At 36.0% G+C, this 12620-nt stretch overlaps 1 long non-coding RNA gene across 1 annotated transcript in view; it reads right to left on the reverse strand.

Annotated features, from left to right (window-relative positions):
• The window catches only part of LOC144370179 (uncharacterized), a 35214-nt gene extending 26903 nt beyond the window's left edge, over positions 1–8311 (reverse strand). The window contains exon 1 of the long non-coding RNA XR_013430094.1: positions 8175–8311. This is a non-coding gene — a long non-coding RNA (uncharacterized LOC144370179). The remainder of the gene's footprint in view (positions 1–8174) is intronic.
• Positions 8312–12620: the final 4309 nt, after the last annotated feature.

The following is a 12620-nucleotide window of genomic DNA, read 5'->3' on the forward strand; positions in this document are numbered from 1 at the left end:
AGGCACCATCCTGATTTTCTGCCATGTTTAGAAACAAGCCATTTATCTAAAATAAATAAATTGAGGCTTGAATAAATAAAAGCCTGTAAGATTTATATTTACTCACATTTATTATTCATATTCATAATTTACACATATTTAATTATTCAAAGCATCTTTTAAATATGTAAAATACCGTTCTAAAAACATCCCTCTTGATTTGGAATTTCTGGTTACTTAAAATCTAGATCAAGAGTTTGCAAACCACAACCCAAGACCACATCCCATCTGCCACCTGATTTTGTAAATAAGGTTTTGTTAGAACACAACCACACCCTTTTGTTTATATATGATCTATGGCTGCTTTCTTGCAACTTGGGCAGTGGAGTAGTTGTGACTCTTCACAGAAAACAATCCTCAGTCCTTGGCCCTAGGTCTAATTATTTTTTTCTGGTTGTTAAGTAAAGTCAAAGGCAACCCATTGCTAGTGAGAGGTGGGAATTCATCCATGTGCTCAAATGGTGTTAAAAGTACAGCTCCACAGTGCAGCGGCTAGAAGATTTTGTTGCCAAAGTCAACTAGATCTGGCTTCAAATCCCACCTTATGTAGATTATATACTTGTGAGACCATTGGGAGGATCAAAGCTTAGCTTGATCGATGCAGTAACAGCTCAATAAATGTTTAATCTCTCCACTTTTCTCTACCTCTAAAATTTTAAGTAAATAGCTGCTTTTTCCCTACACTCTGGTCCAGTCCAGATGTATGGAAAGCTCAGGTAAGGTCAGTCTGAGCCCATGATAAAATGAGCTCAAACAAGGCCATAGCATACTTTTATCTTAAGCATAGACAAAAAATGACATTACTGGACATCCATAAAAGACAAAATATCTCCTTTCTTGGTCAAAAGCAGTGATTGTCATTTCTTTACCCGGTCATAAAAACATCTCTGCTTTCTGACAGTATCCAATATAGAATGAATGCTTACTTTTCTAACTCACTCAGCTGAAAACACAATTCTATAGTAGATTATTTCTATCCTGCCAACCCCCCTGCCCCATGGCTTTCCATAGTGTGTGTTCTCCCTTCTGGCAATGAAGAATAAAGCCCTACCTGTTCAGTTACTGGTGTCCCTGTGGTCTTTAACTGAAAAGTGTTGATGCACAGAAAAGTGAGATAGGATGTTTCAGTTTGATTACATTTGCAGGTGTCAAAACATCTAACTGTACACTGGTGGTAGCAAAGAAGGGAAATAATGATTAATAATTCCATATTCTAGGCATGTTTCACACATTTTTCCTTTTGGTCATCACAATTGTCACAAGTTGGATATCACTGTGTCCACAGGAAGCAGAGGTTTGATGAAATTGGCCAAGCCACATTATCTGGGACATGACAGATATTTTTGTTTCTTTGAAGTTTACAAGAGCAGAGAGAATCACTACTGGTTTTTGTTGTTTTGTTTTAAGAAAGAAAGGACAGGCAATGCAGAGTACAGGGATTGGCCTTGTCTCCTGTGACTCCTGTGTCTCCTGGTGTACTGCACACTGTTGGGCACTAGGACCAGGACATGAAGATTGTCTCTCTGAACATCTTAGAAACTTGTCTAGTCCTCCTTATCTTAAATATAAAATCTCAGATCAGCTATTAATTATATCTTTGGTAATAGCACTTATTACGAAGGGTTTAAATAATGGGATGAGAGAGAACCATCCACCTAACAACCAGCTTTGGTAACCCCTGAGGAAACAGTCAAGCCACTGATGCCCAGAGGCTCATTTCAGACCACTTTGTGGTAATCCATGGAAAGACTCTGAAATGGGTGTTGATAACAAGTAGCTCAGGTGATTTTGATACAGACGTATGTTAAGAATGCTACCATGACACATCTGACTGGCTGATTCCTTGTTGTTTACTCAGAGTTCATTCATAGTTCCAGACACAGAGTCATTATCTCCAGCTACTCTGTTTGCTGACCTCCCACCTCACTGAACTATAACAGCACTCAGGGGCTGCATTGGGCAACTCATGCCTGAGTGTGGGACTGCTGGGGAAAACTCTAGACTTGGAGTCACAATTCACTTTCTTGATCTGCAAGACTAGCCAGGTGACCATCAGCCTTGATCTCATTTGCAATGTAAAGGGAAAAGGGTCTCAAAGTTGGTCTGGGTCAGAGCTGCTACAGTGTAATTCAACTCAGCAACACTTTCTTATGGAAGCAATTTACATTCTTGATAAAAGGCTTTACATTTCTTCCCCATAAACTTTTATGGTATTAAGACCTATTCTAGAAAACTAGCTACAAACTAGCTACACACGCATTCCTTTGGCTAACGGTATTTATTCTATATTCTTCATATTTTTGCTAACCAAGTTTATGCTAACAAATGTCAATCTGACAAAGATAATCTAACCACTTTGCTTTTCTATAAATGTCTTTGCCAAGGGCAAAGATTTGAATTAGCCCATTTCAGATCCTTTTCAGCGAAGAAAATTGAACACTAAACTTGAATGTTCTCTTACTTAAATTTTTTGGGGAACAAAGGTAAACAAGAATTACTACACCCACCTGCTCTTTATAAACCATAAAGCACTCAACAATGTATGATTTTCATGATGACACATGATCTATACATCTGTTTTACAGGCATAAATCGTGTCCCTCCAATAAGATTACAGTCTCCTGAGACACATACATTATGAATCTTTGAATCTCTCCCTTCCCACCCTGTGTGTGTGTGTGTGTGTGTATTCACCTTAAAGAATAAAATTGATATAATAATAATCCTATTTTACTATTAAAATAAATAATTTTTCCCTGACAACTCAATTAAAAGAAACTAAATATATATTTGTTCACTTTGCTTCTTGGGAAGAGATCTGAAATGATCAATTCAACAATTTCTCTTGGTAGAGATGTTTATATGATAGATTATACATACATGGAACACAGATATGGGGAAGAGAGAGACAGAATGCCAGGAGAGTGAATTGAATGTGACCATTGTTTTTTCTACTTTGCATCTCACATTTAATGTCTTCATGAAATCCCTGAATAGGACAAAGGCTGTACTCCTAAAGATACCAGCTCTCCTCTGCAAGGAGATTACAACAAGGTGATAAGACCTGCACTAGAGTTATCTTTTGTGCAAGGCAGCATAGATGCAACATGTGAGTGTCATTGTACTGAATGACACAGAGAGATGTCAGCAACTCTATCTGCTCATATCAGTGGTTTTTGTGCTGGGCAGATGACTATGAGCTCCACAGAAGAAAAAGAAGTAGCTGCATTTTAGGCACTGATCATGACATTCTAAAGGACAGAATGGGCAGTGTGTTTTCAGGGGCAACAGGTTGGAGAACAGTAATAGATGATGCATGAAAAGTACATGGAGGGGCGTTCTCACACTAGTTTCCAATTCTTCCAAACCAGAGGTGGCTGGAAGCCAGAATATATGAGTAATTTATTTTTCCATGTGACTTCAAGAATAGAAGCAAGAAATTTGTCTTTACACAAATCAGCAATTTATTCCAAGAACTCATTTATACAAACGACCTAAAATAGTCAAATTCATAGAAACTGAAAGTCAAAAAGAGATTACCAGGAGCTTGGGGAAGGAGAGTAGTGGCTCAATACATACTTTCATTTGGGGATGCTAAAAAGTTCTGAAAATGGATGATGGTTGGGATTGCACAACAAAGTGAATGTCCTCAAGTCCCTGAACTGTATCCAAGATGTTTAACATGGTAAACTTTGTGCACTTTCCCACAGCAATAATAAAAATTTACAGACAAAGAACTTCCTTCATGACAGATCCTCTCTAGGAAAGAAAGGTTGATTCGGGTGAGGCTTTTAATAGGGCAAATGGAAAACAAGTGCCACTTTAATATAATGGAGCTACTTCAGACCCAGAGAAGCCACATTTCTGTTTAATGGGCTTTTTTGTCAGAGATGATTTTAATACGAGCTTGATTTTTTTGTTGTTGTTGTATAGTTTCTTTTTATCTTGGCACCCTCCAGCTGGGGCATCACAGGTCTCGGTGTGGACACAAAGACAAAAAGGAGAGAGAATTTCTGGCCAGGAATGGTGAGTAAGTCCCAGCAGCATGGGTCCAGGCCAGAGCTAAAGTGAGAGGTGAGGAGACTCCAGGAAAATGAAGTGCTTATATCTGTAGAAGGCATTCTCTAACTTTATGTGTTTTACTTCCCTCTACTATACTGTACATCTAAACAGCTGTCTTCAATCTTCAGTACAAATCAGAGGTCTGAAAACTGCAGCCCAGAGGGGCCCTTGGTTTTGAAAATAAAGTTTTTATCTGATCATAGCTATTCCTATGAATTGATGTACTCACTGTTGGTTGTTTTTGATTTTTGCACTATGATTGTGGAGCTGACTGGTTGCAACAGAGATTGTGTGGTTTGTGAAACCTAAAATATACACTCTATGTTCCTCCACGAAGAGTTTGAAAAATAGTTTGTCACAGATTTAATTAGTTGTGTTTGTGAGGAAACACAAGGGCTTTGTCCACCATTTAGAGGAAAGACTTGGGAGAGGTACACAGGTCATCCAGCAGGAGATAGAGATTGGGGAAGCAGCCAGCAATGGACACTTGCTACCGATTTGGGACCTGAAGAACCCACACACCCTGCCCAGGGAGTTTCTGAAATCCTTGCATAGTGGACTAGGCTTCCTGTCATCACTTAAGTGAGACCTTGGACCATGAGACACATTTGTGTTATTTATCTGTGATCTCATCAATGAAGATTTTGGATTTTTTGACCATATCTTGAACAACCTCAGTCCTTAAGAAGGCCTATGAATATGTCCTCAGCACAATTGCTAAACAGGTGAGCAAAGGGTGTTATTGATTACACTGATTCCACACAGGCTCACCGGACAATTCCATCCCACAGTAAGCAGTACATTGCTATTTTCCCACAGCTTCTGAAGGGAATGGGAGAGGGGATAAGGACTCTTTTATGCAAAGAGGTGACAGGCATAACACAAGATATATACAAAGCTGTGCAGGCTTTTCATAAACATTTCCTAAAGATTTTAAATCAGAACATTTAAATCTCCCCTGAGAAGTGAAAGAACCATAAACTAGCTAGTAGATTAAGTTCCTTTTTATTTTTTTTTTTTTAATGGGATTATTCCTGGCATGAGAAGGGACACACATCACAGATTCTTCCCCTGCCCCACAAAGCTGAGGGAATCCCTGACCAATAGCACTCTGACTTTGGCATTGTCAGTGGAGGAGACCACAGAGCTCAGTCTGAACTTCTGTAGCAGGGACTGCGGTAGTGCCCTCCATTCTATTTGGTCAGACTTTTAGATTGTCAATAATAATAATAATTATAATTATAATAGTTCTTCAGCCAGCAATCCTCTCTACCAGAGCTCAGGGCAGGAAGTGCTCAGATGCTAAGGTGCTGAGAGCAAATAACAAACCTTCAGTCTCTGGTCAGTTCATCCCAGAAAGTGAGTTACCTGAAACTTTGTAGGAAAGATTTCTTTTACTCATGAGTTAAATTCAACAGATGTCACTCCTTAAAGAAAAGTGACTTAATCCCCAGGAACTTCAATCTTTAGTTAACCAAGTATTTTGAAATGATGGTTACATTCAACTTTGAAAAGAGAAGCAATCTTTGGACTTAGCAACTTTGGACTAAGTCCAAAGATTATTGGAAAAGCTAAGTCCAAAGTATATTGGAACGCCAAATACTTTTTAAAGTATTTGGGGTTCCAGACCTTCAGCAAATGTAGCACACAATTTCCATGATGGTGTGCTTATCTTTTCCTTCATTTGTACACATACCTATATCAAGGATATTCAGTACTTACTGTCCACCAAACACCTCTCTAGAATACAAAGGTAGAAGAGGTATGGCTCCTGCCTTTAAGCAAATCATATTTTTATGAAGAAGGTTCTGTTTATATTAAATTTGATTATGATCCTCACAAATCATCACTAACATCCAAAATAAGATGGGGAGATAAGAAAATGTGGCAAGCAATTTGGTCTACCTAATGAACTAGCTTTGAAGAAAATTTGCAAAATAATATTTCAGAAATATTTGCCTAGGGCCTGGGGATGTGGCTTGGGGGTGTCGTGCTCGCCTGGTATGCGCAGGGTGCTGGGTTCAATCTTCAGCACTACATAAAAATAAAAAATAAAGATGTTGTGTCCACCAAAAACTAAAAAATAAATATTAAAAGATTCTCTCTCTCTCTTAAAAAAAAAGAAATATTTGCCTAATGATGGAATTTTTCTCAAGGTTATTTGAAGGATATTGCCTATTTGCACATATTCTAATCTTTTTAAAAATATTTCTGACACATTAGTCATAACATGACACATTTCTTATAATGCTAGCACAATAGCTTATACACAGTAAATACCAATAAACACTTCATAGGTTCGTTGAGTTTTAGATTTGAAAAATTGTTTTTGAAATCAGCTAGTCCTGTGGCCCTTTACCTAAATTAGATTTTGCACCATATTAAAAAATGTGATGTAATCTGTAATTTTTCCCCATTAAAACAAACCCCACTATTTACATATGCTCACACTTTTGTGTGCAGTGTGAGGGGACTGGTGAATCCCCTTAAAGACATCCATGAACTGCCTTGGCATCTCATGAACTCAAGCTGATCATATCAGTTCTAGTCTGTCTTTCTTTTTATAATTGTTGAAAATCATCTCCAAAAACATGAGTTGGAAAATAATGGCCCATAAGTCAAACCTGCCTCACTTCACCTTTTTTGTACAGTCAGTGAACTAATAATGGTTTTCATGTTTTTAAATTGCTATGCAATACTTATATATTATCCTCGATTTTATCTCTTGGCCTGTAAATCCTGAAGTACTATCTAGCCTTTTATTGAAAAATTTTGCCAAACTTCTGACCTAGAATAGTCCAGTATTTCTCAAATTATTCAGCCAATTACTAGAAAACACTACTAGAATCCATACTGCCTGATTCCTCCTTCAATGGTCTCATTACTTCTACTACTTAACTAAAATATTGATAGTTAATGAATTGATTGATTTAAACCCAATGAAAAAGAAAATAAGGAGTTGTAAAACTAGAGTGTTTAATAGCCGGACGTGATGGTGCTCAGGAGGCTGAGACAGGGATCATGGGTTCAAAGGCAGCCTCAGCAAGAGCTAGGTGCTAAGCAATTCTGTGAGACCCTGTCTCTAAATAAAATACAATATAGGGTTGGGAATGTAGCTCAGTGGTTGAATGTCCCTGAGTTCCATCCCCAGTACCCCCGACCCACAAAAAAAAAGAAAGAAAGGAAGGAAGGAAGAAGGAATGAAGGAAGGAAAGAAGGGAGGGAGGGAAAAGAAAAGAAAACTGGAGTGCTTAATAAGTAATTTCTCAGATAAACAAGTATGCTTATGCGGGTGTGTAAGAAGCTGAAGTCCAGTGAATTTAGTGACTCATGGAAAATCACACTGCAAAGAAGCAAAACTAAACTCTTAATTTCAGGTTACGTGTTGCTGGCTTCATTTTTAAAACTTTATATTTCATTCCACTTATTTGAAACACACTACTTCCTATAAATAGTAAATAATGGCATAGAAGCCGTTTTATGTAAAGTAAAATTATTTGAAAGAATAGTGTTCTTAATTTTTATTTAAGTGATTTTTAAAGTTATTTTCAGATCCTTTCTGTCATGTAGTAACAAGAATCAAATGAGAAGAATTACAATAACTATTCACAAGCTATTTTAGAAACAGTTCTTTAGAATTTCCTAACTATCAGGATTACTATTAATTATTTCTTTCTATTGATTCGGGTTATCAGAATGATTTCAGACTACATGCAACAATATTGCCAGTAATAGAGTTAAAATATTTTGATAATGAAAACAAAATTAACATATCACTTAAAAGTTAAGCATCTGAATAATTGTATGAATACCAGGTTATCTATGATGTTTTTAGGCAAAATCTTTTTTGACAGTTTCTGAAACCACTTAAATTTAAATTTCAAATTTAAACTAGATTGGAAGTACAGAAAATTCTTTCTTTAATAAAAGGAGTCATGGTCACAGTAAATAACCTTCCTTTTTACAGCAAGTGCTTCTGAAGATTCTGAATTAAACCAGACCCACAGCTCAGCATGCCTTCTTGAGACATCACTGTCATTCACGTGTCCCTATCCCAAGTCTCCTGCACTTACCTGGAAGAGCAGCTTTCTCAAGGTGGAGTGCAGAGATGGGCTACTTGTCTGACTTCCAAATAGGATTCTTTGCTAACAGCAGGGCCACTGCAGCCCTCCCATGCTCTGCTGCATTCACAAAGACCCTGGACTGCTCACCCAACAAAAGGAAGCTGAAGTGTTCCAAGTTCCTCAGGGTGTCAACAGACTGCAAAACCTCAAAACCATTTCAAGCACACTAGCATTGAAAAACCAAGCTCTTAAAGATGAACAGTCCAAGTTGCAAAATGACAGGAAGGCTAACTGTCCTGAAATATTTATTAAGGGTGGGGTATTTCTTATTATGTGTCAGATGTTGTTTATTTTATTTCAGCTAAGCTTTGTAGAGAATAAAGGTGGAAAAAAGATAATAATTAGCAATAATATTAGCAAATTAGTAATATTAGCAAACACAAAAGTAGGAGATAAACTGTGTATTATGTTTAGGGTAAAAGAATATATATATATATATACATATGCATATATGTACATTTACATATTATAATATGTATACATATACTATATATATTTGTGGGTATCTATCTATCTATAGATCATTATATATAGATAGCTGGATATACACACAGAAATATATATGCAATATATATCCATATCTATGTATATGAAATTTATAGAATCATTTTGTATCCCTGTGGCTTCTCCTCATAATTTTGGTGGTTATATCCTATATTGATTTTATTAACAATAGCCTTAAGATATGATACTATAATCATCTCATTTAATTATAATTAAGAGCAAAGACATTTAAAACCAGAGTGTATGAGAGTGTCAGGGGAGGGGAGTGCATTTGTCCACAGCCTCACTTTTAACATTTAACATAATTTCAAAAAAAAACCCAAAAAACCAAAAAACTACACACACAGTCATAAAGATACACTGAAAGTATTGAAAGAAAAGTATGTCTGTCAAATAGCTCTAATTTGCCTTCCAATCTATGTCAATGACATAAATTAATACTTTATAAATATTATAATGATTTTGTTGAACATCTATGCATTTTTAAAAAGAAAATGGAGGCAAAAAAATTGGCACTGGCCTTAGGTTCTGTCTATTTAAGGGCTCCTTAATTTTGGTAATTTCTGATTATTTCTGAACTTCTTTACAGTGCTGGGACATAATATTTTTGGCCAACATTGTGCAATTCATTTTTGGTCAACGTTCACATTTTTCATTCAGCAGATATGCACTCTTACTATTATGTGAGTGAAAGTCTTATATGATTCAAAAATAAGTCATGCTTGAGGGATTTCAAATTTCAGTATTTGTAGAAAAGATTCTTGCGGATAAATCCTCCTACTGAGAACAGCTAAAAGAAATTGAGTGAAATAAAAAATCTATTGGTTTGAAGGCTTTAGAAAGCTCCCCAGGCAGTTAGACCTTGAAGAAATAAAATCCTCAGGAGAAAGGAAGTTCATATAGGTGAATCTGGTTGTCAATTCTTCTTTTTTACCAAAGTCCAGCTAATTTGCAACTGGATATCTGGAAATGGAGCAGAAAGGGATGGCCGAGATGCTCAGAAGTGAGGAATATCTAGTTAAGGGGAAAATGAAAGAAAACCAAGGAAATGGTGCTCTTATAATTATCTCAGTTTTTTATTTGGAATTATGAAAGGTCTTGGAACTAAAAATATTCCATCATAAATTGGAAGCCCAATTTCTATTGAATTAAATAAGGTAAGTAAGTGATTCTTGCATAGATCAAAGAAATTTCACCATCATAACAGCCTCACCTGCCCATCTGGAGCATGATACCACCGCCTAGATCAGCCAACTGGTTCTCAAACTCTTTATGCACAATGTTCAAACTTCAGCTGCTCTTAGCAGGCATGCCAGGAGATAAGACCAAATAAATCAAAACCATGAAAACAAACAGAAAATAGAAACAAATGCACAAGGAGGTACAGAATTCTAGACTTTAAAATAATTGTAGTTAATAGTTTGAAGAAAGTAGATGAAAACAGATAATTTTATACTAGAATCTATTTTTAAAAAATCAAATAGAAATTATGAAACTGAAAAATAAAATAAATAACTAATAGGGACTAATAGGAGAGTAGATATAGAATGTGATTAGATACAGAATATGGTTATCTCCTATATTGATTTTATTAGTATATAGTGCTAATATATGATACTATAACCACCTTATAATTAAGAGTGGGGACATTTAAAACCAGAGTGTCAGGGGAGAGGAGTGCATTTGTCCACAGCCTCACTTTTTACATTCAGCATAATCTCCAAAAGAAAACAAACAAACAAACAAATACTGCACACACAGTCATAAAGATACACTAAAAATATTGAAAGAAAAGAATATAAGAGAAATGGAATATAAGTCAATAGAAAAGTGTAGATTGAAGATCACAGATGAAATAAAAAGGACAAAAATTATATAAAATTATATGAAGGATATAAAATATGCAGAAAAAGCCTAGCATGCCTATAATTGCTTCCCTAGAAGAAAAGAAGAAAAAGAAATTGAAAGAAGCAGTAAAGAGGAAATAAATGAAAAAGTTCCATCACTAAAAGTGTTATAGACCAAGAAACACTATGAATCTCAAACAGTATAGAAGCAAAGAACATCTACACCTGTTTACATTATATCAAAGTTGCCAAAGACCAAAAATTAAAAAAATAAATTAATTAATTTGAAAGAGCAGATAACTTTTAAATGAGTAACAGCAAGAGTGGAAGGAAACTTTTTTATTTTAATAATTTTTATTTTTTTTTTACACAAATGGAGCACAGCTTTTCATTTCTCTGGTTGTACATGATGTAGAGTTACACCATTCATGCATTCATACCCATACATAGGGTTAATAATGTTCATATCGTTCTACCATCTCCCTCCTCACTCCCTAACCCCCCCTCCTTCCCCTCTCTCCCTTCTGCTCAATCCAAAGTTCCTTCCTTCTTCCCTTTCCCCCTCCCATAATGGATCAGCATCCATTTATCAGAGAAAACATTTGGCCTTTGGTTTTGTGGGATTGGCTTCCTTCACTTAGCATGATATTCTCTAATTCCGTCCATTTACCCATAAATTACATAATTTCATTCTTCTTTAAGGATGAGTAGTATTCCATTGTATATATATATACCACAGCTTCTTTATCCATTCATCTATTGAAGGGAAACAGATTTCTTAGCAAATAACAACAGAGCCTGAAGAAAATGGAATGGCATCTTCCAAAATTATGGAAAAAAGGAACTGCCAATTTACAGGTACTTTATCCAGTGAAAATATCTAGTATCTTGAAAACAAAATAATAATAAATATTTTCAAACAAATCAAAATAATATTTTATATGCTGCAGACACAAGCTAAGTCAAATGCTAAAAGGAGAAATTCAGAAAGAGCAAGCGGCATCCAAGATGGAAGCCAGAAGTACATATAGAATGGAACAGCAACCAGTGTGTTGTAAACCAAAATAAGTACTGAATATGTAAGATAGTCATAGCAATAATGCCTGACAGGGTTCCAAATATAGGTAGAACAATGGCACTAATAGCATAAAGCATGAAAGAACTAAATTTAATTCAGTATTATAAAATCTCTGCATCTTCTTGGAGGTGTTAAAAGCACTAATTTATATTGGACTTTAATTGTCAAGAATGTTCACTCTAATATCTGGGCTAGTCACAAAAAGAATAACAAAACAGCATATAATTAACAAGACAAAGAAGGAAAAAATGGAAAATGTTAATACCAAAAAAATGCCAAAACGTAAGAAGAAAAGATATAAAAAAATGGCTAGACCAGAAGAAAGAAGAAAGTTTTCAAAAAATTGAAACAAAAGAATGAAAAATAAATATAATGAAAAAATTTATTTAAAAAAACATGTAGAAAAATACATGTTTATTTGAGTATATGTGCATGTTTGGGTACACATGTACACATGTGCGTGTATCAGATAAATTAGACTTGAGGACAAAAATTTAATGTTTTAAATAGTCATATAGGGCCTACACAGGGGATAGAGATAAAGGGAGAGAAGGCAAGGAGAAAGAAAAGGAAAGTGTTATGATTTGGATCTGGAATATCCACTAAGGTGGCATGGGTTAAAAGCATGTTCTCATCAGTGGATTAATCCATTTGATAGATTAGCTCATTGATAACTGAATGGACTCTGGGAGGTGGGACCTAGTTGGAGGAATAGATCATTGGTGGCATGCCCTGGAAGGGTTTATATCTTCTCTCTCTCTCTTTCTCTCTCTCTCTCTCTCTCTCTCTCTCTCTCCCTCCCCCTCCCCCTCCCCTCCCTCTCCCCCTCTCTCTCCCCCCCTTCTCTCACCTCCCTGGCTTCTGTGAGCTGAGAAGCCTCCTCCAACAACACAGCCTCCCACTGCTGTAATGTTCTGCCTCACCTCAGCTCACCTCAGTTCCAAATAGTAGAGCCAGTGGATTATG

This window comes from Ictidomys tridecemlineatus, chromosome 2 (genome assembly GCF_052094955.1).
Source record: "Ictidomys tridecemlineatus isolate mIctTri1 chromosome 2, mIctTri1.hap1, whole genome shotgun sequence".
NCBI classification, from domain to species: Eukaryota; Metazoa; Chordata; class Mammalia; order Rodentia; family Sciuridae; genus Ictidomys; species Ictidomys tridecemlineatus.